This window comes from Macrobrachium nipponense, chromosome 23 (assembly GCF_015104395.2).
Source record: "Macrobrachium nipponense isolate FS-2020 chromosome 23, ASM1510439v2, whole genome shotgun sequence".
In the NCBI taxonomy this organism is placed as follows: Eukaryota; Metazoa; Arthropoda; class Malacostraca; order Decapoda; family Palaemonidae; genus Macrobrachium; species Macrobrachium nipponense.
In genome coordinates this window covers 7501806-7511208 of record NC_061090.1, presented here as the reverse complement: position 1 = coordinate 7511208, position 9403 = coordinate 7501806, and positions in this window count along the sequence as shown.

The window sequence follows — 9403 nt, the reverse complement described above, 5'->3', positions numbered from 1 at the left end:
AGTCGATATCAATCTATATATTTCCTGATACCCGGGTGGTCAAAGTCAATGTCTGTCGTTGTTTCTTAATACCGAGAGAACCCGGTATTAAACTATTTTTGTGGTTTAATATTTGTGAGTATAAAATGGTCACGTATGTATAAGTGACAAAAATTCTAGGTAGAAATTAGTCTACGTAAATGTATCTTTAAGAATACTCCACCCAATACGCGTCTCATTTGCCTATCTGCCCTCATCATTTCAAACAGTTTGATAAGGTGCATTTGGAACTATTAATCCTGGTGTTGACCTCGCCTACGCTGTTAGCAAACTCAAGCCGGTACAAACCCGTACGAATGCATTCTTGATTGAGATCGAAGAATGTTGACGCTTGTAATACCGAGAAAACAGGAGCGCATAAGATTATCCGATAGTCATGAAGTAGGTTTGGCCTCTGTTGGCCATACAGAAAAGATTGTAAGATTATGAGACTGGAGACAAAGAGACAGTAAAAGTCACTCCTTTCCATTCCACCAGCTTCATTTGTAATCGCCACCAGCCATTTTTCCCTTTACCTACTTTTACACTCCTTCCTAATCAAGACCCTATTCTTTGGAGGCTTGAATTTCAAGTCAATGGCCCCGTGGGCTTGTTCCATACGAATAGTTTTCCTTCTGTATAACACTCAATTCGCCTTCTTCCACTAAATGAGGTTCTCCGTAGGGAGGTAATGCCGTCAGTGCACCTCATGCAATTGCCTGTAGGCCTTACTTAACGTTCTTGGCAGCATCCCTTCAGCCCTTAGCTGCAACCTCTTTCATTCCTTTTACTGTACCTCCGTTCATATTCTCTTTCTCCCATCTTACTTTCTGACATCTAACAACTGATTCATAGTGAGGTTTTCTTCTTGTTAAACCTTTCAAACCTCTTACTGAATGACCTCACAGTTCCCAGCGCTTGACCTTTAACCTAAATTCTACACTCTAGTAAATGAGGTTGCCTCTGAAGATGCTACAGCCTTGTGGAATGAAGGATAACCCAAGGCCTTGTCCATCCTGTCTACACCTCACCACAGCTGACTAACCACCTGATACATAATCCACTGTTAAGATAAGAACACACACGAAGGGACTTAACAAAATTCGGATCGCTCGGGAATCGAACCCATGATCTTTCGTTGCAGAGGCGAATGTCCTGTGCAATTGGCCGATAAAGTCAATAAAACAGACAACGAATTAACAACAGTTATCAGAGATATTAAATGCTATTTCCGTGATGTGAGAAGCCATCAAGAAAAAAGCCTCCGCTGTAACTTCTTACAGCTAATGAGAGAGGCCATTCGTTATCATTTCCCATGTTTTGAAACTCGTATAACAGACACATCATTTTTCCTACAAGTCTGTTTCTGCAGTTCTGATTTCCCTTTGGATCCCTCTTGGGTCTACAGTCAGTTGACTCCCTCCATGAGGGTTTTCGGCTCTTGATTTCAGCTTAATATATAAACAAAGAAAGAAAGACGTATTTCTAAGCTTTACATTTCTTGCTGACATTCCAGGAGATACGAGTAACACAGATCTGACATTTTTCATCTTCGTTGTTAACTTATAGTAATTCATTCCATTAATTCAAATTGCAACTATAAATGAAGATATGTATAAATATTCATAATAATGACCTCGGAATCAAGCAATTTGAATATGGCCGTTACTTCGCCAGGCAATTCAGTAAACTGAAAACACTACAATCCATTACATACGGTTAACAGATTGTTCAAAGCACATTATATGCAAAGAACGGTACATTAAATTCAGTGCAAAACTGTGATCACAATCTACAAAACAAACCTTCTAAAATGATGTTATATGCAAAGGAAGTACATAAGATTCAATGCAAGATTGGGTCACAGTATTTTTACGCCACTGCTAAAATACAAATAATCCGATTTTACAACGAAATCTTTAAAACATAAATAAATAAATATTGAAGTTTATGAAACGACCGGTCAACCAGAAACTATAGATCAAATATTGAACGACAATCCTGCAAGCACCTATGAAAATAATTTCCAGCCACTTTTGAAATATTATTAAAAGGAATATTTCCAGATGGTAGCTATATTAGCCTACAAAAACAGTGACCTGTAAGCAGTTCCAATGCCAATGTTCAATCATTTCTTTTATTAATTCATGTTTAACAAAAAACACCTCTCAAATAATTCTTTAAATTTTGAAAAATTAACAATAAAAGGAAAGCATGCTGGAATATGATTAATTTCTATAGTGAGAGGTGTGTGTGTGTGTGTGTACACGAGAGAGAGGGAGAGAGAGATTTGAAAGGAAGATATTCTTTGGAGCCCAGAAAGCTTCTTCCCTCGACAAAGTACCCAGTGACAAATATCTCGGGTTGCCATTCAGTGCTAAAAGCATTATTGTAAGTTCATTTATTTCCTGCCGAGGTCATAAATTTCCTTAGTCCATGTAGGTGGTCCGGGAGAGTGAAAAGGCGAATGCCGACTCCCAAGGGGCACGAGAAGGTCAAACCACCGTGGGCTTTAAGGACCGATTTCCGAAGCGCTTGCACCTATAATCTGATCCTTACAGACATCAAGTAGTTAGGATCACCTAGCCACAACAAGCTCTTTAGTTCTATCAAAGAACACAATGCTACTGGGTGAGGATGTGGGCAGAGGGTATCTGTATTGGGGTAAAGATAGAATTCTTTGACCCCATCACGAACCACAACTATTCGTTATGTCACCACTTACTGTAACGAGTCGCTCCTAAAACTTGCAGGATTCCTTGGTTTTATGTATTACTCTCAACGGCATCCAAGCGGACTTCCACCAGCTATCAATGCAGTTTTGGAATACCTAAGGTCTCTCTCTCTCTCTCTCTCTCTCTCTGTGCGTGTGTGCGTCCGAGAAAAAGTTTCTAATGGAAAATTTATCATGATTTCTGTTTTGTTTATTCTCTACAACACGGTTTATACCCCCCCCCCCCCCCCCCCTCTCTCTCTCTCAAACAATCAATCTCGTGTGTGTGTGTGTGAGCGAGAATGTTTTGAAGCTCCTCTGACGTAACTCCAAAACAGGAGCTCTTCACCAGAGGAAAGCAAAGACAAGCGATTTGAACCCTTATACTAGGAAAGCAGATGACTCGAAGTGACGCTTTTCACGCCTCTTCTGTTTCTACACAAGACAGGAGACAAATATTTGTCAGCGAAATCACTTTGAAGCGAGAAAGTTCTCCAAGCGAGTTGGAATGGAGATGATACCCGAAGTGATGTTATGATTAACCAAAGTAAAAGGTCATACAATTAAAATAACGGTCGTTCTGGCAAATGCAGGAGACAAAAACGACCTTCTTTTGTAGTTTTTGAAGTAGTTTATATAAAAATCCATAATTATTCCGTTTTTAAAAGCTCCTGCCTTCTTCGTTTTTTTATCAGAAAAGTCACTCATTTTTATCAGAAGAAAAGTCAGACTTTCATTTTCTTCTAGTGCAGGTGGTCGACAGCCAATGAAATCAGAAGAATGTACAAATATGACTATCTGATACACTTAGGTAAAAGTATCAACAATTCCATAGCATTTTTTACACTGGTAACACAACGTCCAAAGTCTTCGGAGACAGAAAGTGTTCGAGACATAGTGGTGAGGTGCAAGAAGGTGAGAGAGCATTAGTTGTGAACGAACCATGACCAGTATTTCGATGAAGCCAGACTATATCATTAACGGACCCCGAAACTTATCGAATTCCTCTCGTAATGTTTTCTTAAATGACCTGAGATCACGTCTTAATGTAGTGGGCACGAGACACGTGTGAAAATACAAAATTTCAGTTAATTATTGAAAAGGTATAAGCGCTTTCTGCTTTTGTCTTGCCTTGAACTTTTTTTTTTATATAACAGTCCTATACTTTAATACGTTTATTGCTTTGAAGTACAACTAACAGCACTAAATTTGTGAAATTCGTGCAAGCACACTCATATACAAGGTCGCCGGGCGATTTCCGAAGTAACCACGGCCAAGTCACCGCAGTTACTTCTACAACTTCAATTCCATTGACGCCTAACTTCAAAGCTTCACGGAATGTAGACAACTCAGACCCTAAGGAGTACATTACCATGTAATTCCCCAGAGTTGTGAGGATAAGCACGGAAAATTGCACGCATGCGCTTGATAACGGACATTTTTCGGTAGTTAATAAAATCCTTAGGTCTCAATTAGAGAGAGAGAGAGAGAGAGAGAGAGAGAGAGAGAGAGAGAGAGAGAGAGAGAAAGAATACATTAAGCCAGAATTTTGCTAGCAGATGCTCTTGCTCTAGGGCAGCCTGTGGAGAGAGAGAGAGAGAGAGAGAGAGAGAGAGAGAGAGAGAGAGAGAGAGAGAGAATATTTACCAGCATTTTGCTTTCAAGGACTCTTGCTCTTGGGAAGCCATTGAGAGAGAGAGAGAGAGAGAGAGAGAGAGAGAACGCTGTTTTAGATCAAGCCAGCGTTTTGCTATTATAACACGGGTTGTTGTTCCTGGGAACCCCATTAAGAGAGACACCAGCATTTTGCTGGCACGACTCTTGCTCTAGGACAGCAGAGAGAGAGAGAGAGAGAGAGAGAGAGAGAGAGAGAGAGAGAGAGAGAGAGAGAGAGAGAGAGAGAGAGAGAGAATAAAAAAAAAACACGAAGCTTTGGAAGGTCACAAGAATAATAGATGTTTGTTTACATGTTCACTCGTGGAGGCGGTTAAATCCCTGATCACCACAAGAGCGAAACGGATTAACCTTTTCGGGGGAGGGGATTATTGCCACCGATCCTCCTTACAGGAGTCGTGGTCAGGGAGATCAGACGCTCCTAAAGATCCTGAACCCGACTTATCAATGGCCACATGCTTCGAGGGTATCTTCTCTTACAATAAAGGTTTTCTTTGCCTGGGTCTTGTGCCTGGGTTCCGAGGGATGTATTGAATTTTTTTTTTTTTTTTTTTAAATCTTACGCTCACTACTTACGATATTAATTTACACCATACATACTTGTTATTTTTAATATATTCTCCCACATACAATGCAATATTTGTTCATATACCATGTTCCCTGTGTGTAACAAACAGTTCAGATAATGATAAATGTTTAACTATAGTAAAATGTTTAAATATAGTAGAATTCTGAATTTGAAAATGCAAAGCAACCTAATGTACTGATACACATATGTCTATGATGTGACTGATAAATGACTCATATATTGTAAGTATAAGGAAAATTAAACAGCCACTTTATTTTCGCTTTATAAATGGCAAAAACCTTAAGATAACTTGTAAATTATTTACATCACATATGGACAACCCAAATCTCTCACTGCAGGTCCTTCCTTGATGCGCACATTCTTTTCACAGTGTTTACCAGTGTTTACTATCGTAATAACCTGCTTTGACAAATAATGACTGGCGTAGTTCACAAACGGTTTCAGTTGACCCTTGTTCAGATTGTTACAATCTCTTCCGCCTACAACCAGCAGTTTAGACCTTGACTCGTTTCCATGATGGAAATGTTTAGCGACGAGTCAACTGACCTACTCGTTTGCTTTACAATATTATGATAGAACGCAATTTATGCGTTGTTTTATATAAAAAAAGTCACCAACAATTAACCTTAGATGATACTATATAAGAGTTATTTTAGGTGTGTTGACTAGTGTAGATATTCAAATTACAAAAAAGTCATATGTCATGACGTGAGGGTTATGGTTTATTGGTGAATAACGTTTGTTCCTACCTCCCAGAGGATTGAGGGCGAGTTCAGTCCACAACTATCCAATGTTCTGCGACCTAGACTGACTACAAAACAGCGGTCTACCCTAATACAGTATTGGGAAATGTAGAGGAATTATAAAAATAAGAATGTCCAAGGCATCAGCAAGAACACATAAACCTTCCATACCTATGGAATCATCCTCTTGAAAACTATTAAGATAACCTTTTCTTTCGTATTGGATCTAAAATGTACTTAATAGAGACAAGCTGTCTACAAAGACGTAGAATTATAAAAGTGAATTTTCAATAACAAACTGATTTTTCATTAATGTTTTTCAGGAGGTACAGATGAAAATTGCCAGAATCTCGCATTTGCCAAGACGATCCTCCCAGTCCCAGCCCTCAATAAAATCGATAATATAAGCACGCATACAGCCGCTGGCAGAACCATCTTTAACTACAATTATTCCCTGCCTGACAAGTTCCAATTACCTTACTCTGCCTTCATCAATATCGATGAGCTATGGGTCACAAAAACCCATTACAGCAATGGCAATAACTATTTGAACATCAGGCAAGTCACTCAGTACCCCTCTGATTTTTTTTATCATATCATTTATTAATATTTTGTTTTGTGACCGCTGATGACCAGTGGCTCTCAACAGGGAAAATAACGAATTAGGGGCCCTCGGTGATATTTCAGAGGTCCATTGAGCAATTCTACTTCAGAACAGTTGTTATTACTGGAAATGGAATTTCAACAGCAATCTACGCTATATCAAAATGCTAAAAGTAGAAATATTCTTGTAGCTTTGAATTTTTATGGCAGTCAGGTAGAAGGAAATAACTTGATATTTCAGCGTCCTAAATTTAAAACCTCAAACTGAATCTGGTCGAATAATCTTTTTTATTAATCCGGACTTTATTTTATTTTATTATTTTTTTTTTCTTTCGGAACTGTCCGCTCCATAAATTTCCTTTAGTTCTTGTAGATTTCCATCGGTCAGTGGCAAGAACAAACGGAGGTGAAAATCTCCCATCTTTTAGATGTTTGTTTATAAGATGAATCTCTCTCTCTCTCTCTCTCTCTCTCTCTCTCTCTTACAAAGGTCAAAGAGAGGTTAATCTGACAACGGTCAAAGAGAGGTTGTAACCTATTAATTTTACCTTGAGGGTAGAAGCATGAACCATAAAGGTGCATTTGCTGAACCCCAATTGTCCCACTAATCTCCCTTGGGATGCATAAACCTATACTGGTGAAGTGAAGATGCCTGGCTTTGCCTGGAGCGCAGCTTTCATGTTTCATCAAGTTCATAGTTGGAATCAAACTATTTTTTTCCTTCAGATTTTTCATCCTAACTCGAATTTTGAATAGCTGGCAGATACGAAGGTTTTATTCCATTCTGAAAGAAGGCAGTCTCCCGAAATAATTTGCAAATACTGTGTGATACACCGTCAAGACATAGTTGCAAATCAATTTGGCGGACGTCTGCATGATGAGAGAAAAGTGGTTAACATATTAAATCAAATTCTCTTTGATGAATTCTGCAGAGAAAAAGGAGAAGAGTTTGAACGCCTTGTAATGCATACTGAGGTGAGGTGGTTATCGAAAGGGAATTATCTTCATTGTTTTATTGCACTTTGGGACTCTATTGTCTTGTTTCTGTCTATAACAACTAGCTTGGAGAACAACTGCATGCAACTATATGTGATGCATTTTACTCATCAGATATATCTGAAAAAATCAATTTACTTAATAAACAGCTCCAAGGAAACAATTCTGATCTCATTTTCAGTCAAGGCAATTAAGTAAAGGTGCTATTGCTGCTTTTCTGAGAAACTACACTGTACAAAATTAATATCAGACGTCGTGCACTTGAACAGTTTCTTTGTTTGGCCTCGATTAGCAGCGATTTGCACGATGACGACCTTGCATTGTCTGGTGAATATTTGGAAAATTTGCAAGAAAAGATGGAAACTAGGATAGAAAGTATCAGGAAGAAAGTAAAAAAGAAAAACGCAACGAGAAAGAGAGTAACAAGAAAAAGTATCACCGGGTTTTCACATCACGTTTAATAATAAATTTGTGCAGTGCTTCGAACGCAAAGAAAAACAAGGTGGAAAATATTCACAAAATCCACCGCACGAAAATACATAAATCTCACTGAAGGCTCACTGAAGGAAATAGAGAGGAGATTCCACCCTTAATTGGAATCTAGGAAAGTGATTTAGTAGTTATCGACCGAGTGGTAACTCCAGCCAGATTTAGTAGTTATCGACCGAGTGGTAACTCCAGCCAGATTTAGTAGTTATCGACCGAGTGGTAACTCCAGCCACTCGGTGCTGCCTATTACCTATTACTGAACAAGGGTTATATTACCTAATAACCCTTGTTAAGCCTCAACCAGCATTTCAGCTGGTGCTGTAGGTAACTACACTATTATCCAAATGAATTGCTGATTCGGAGTTTTTCTCAAAAATGATATGCTGTTTCCGAGTTTTACAGAAAAAGAATGCGAGCCTACTTCATATGAGTAGCTGCATACATAGCCAGTAGCAGCATGTAGGTCATAAAGAGTAATAATGGTGGCACCAAGATATGTTTTTGAAGGATACATGTATAAACGTTCGTGCACCCGAAAATAAAAAATTTGGTGGAAATGTTCAGAGAAAGAGAGCAGAAATTGTAGAGGAAGTCTAAGCTCTACACACCAGTTGGATAATCCACAGGCAGGGCTACCTCACAACCACACTTCTGACTAAACCAGCGTGACCTATGCTATGTGTCGTAACATGATGAAGCAGCAAGCAGCCACCTCCCTGGAGAAACCATCACAAATCTTTGCCCAAGCATTTGCCAGTAAAGATCTTGATGTTCAGAAGCGGTTTCCATGTGAAGAGATCACCAAGGGATCCCTCCGATATCATCGGCCAACACCAGCAAACCCTGAAAACCCATACGACTTCATATTGCCAGATGAGTGGAAGGTAACACTAGGACCCAACCCTCAAAAATTCCTCCTTTATGACAACGGCCAGAAGCAAACTCTCGTATCATTGTCTTTGGTGCAACAAGACCTGATAGGCACTGCATCCAAACAAAAAAACAGTAGAAAGGTCATTCAAATGCAGAAGCGACTACAACGACTTTGCAATAACAGAGTGGAAGGAAGAGAGACCATCTCAGAATTTTTAGAAGGTATTGGATATATATATGTGTAACCCGAATTCTTCGTTAAAATAAACATATTACCTTGAACAACATAGGTCAAAAGTTCCAAATCTACATGATTTTTTTTTTTTAGTTTTTTATGGTATGAGTGTGTAAATGTGACAGATGTTACTTTTTTCCTAAGCACAAGAAACACAAAACTTTTTTCTGTTGTCTTTTTTCCTAGCAAAAGTTGTTACTTTTTTACCGTTACTTTGTTTCCTGATACTTTCTTTCCGATCACCGAAACGATGCAAGCTCGGTTTGGTGACCTACTCATGATGGAGATACCAACTTGGATGGCAATTCCTTTTGGAGCTAATGCAGGCGATGCGAGACATTTCTTCATAAGCGACCCTCACTGAATTACAAAGAGGGGAAATATTTCACGCAAAATTTAAAAAAGGGAGGCATAATATATGGAAAATAAACGACATGGAGAAAAAGTACCCACTCTGGGATAAAGCACAG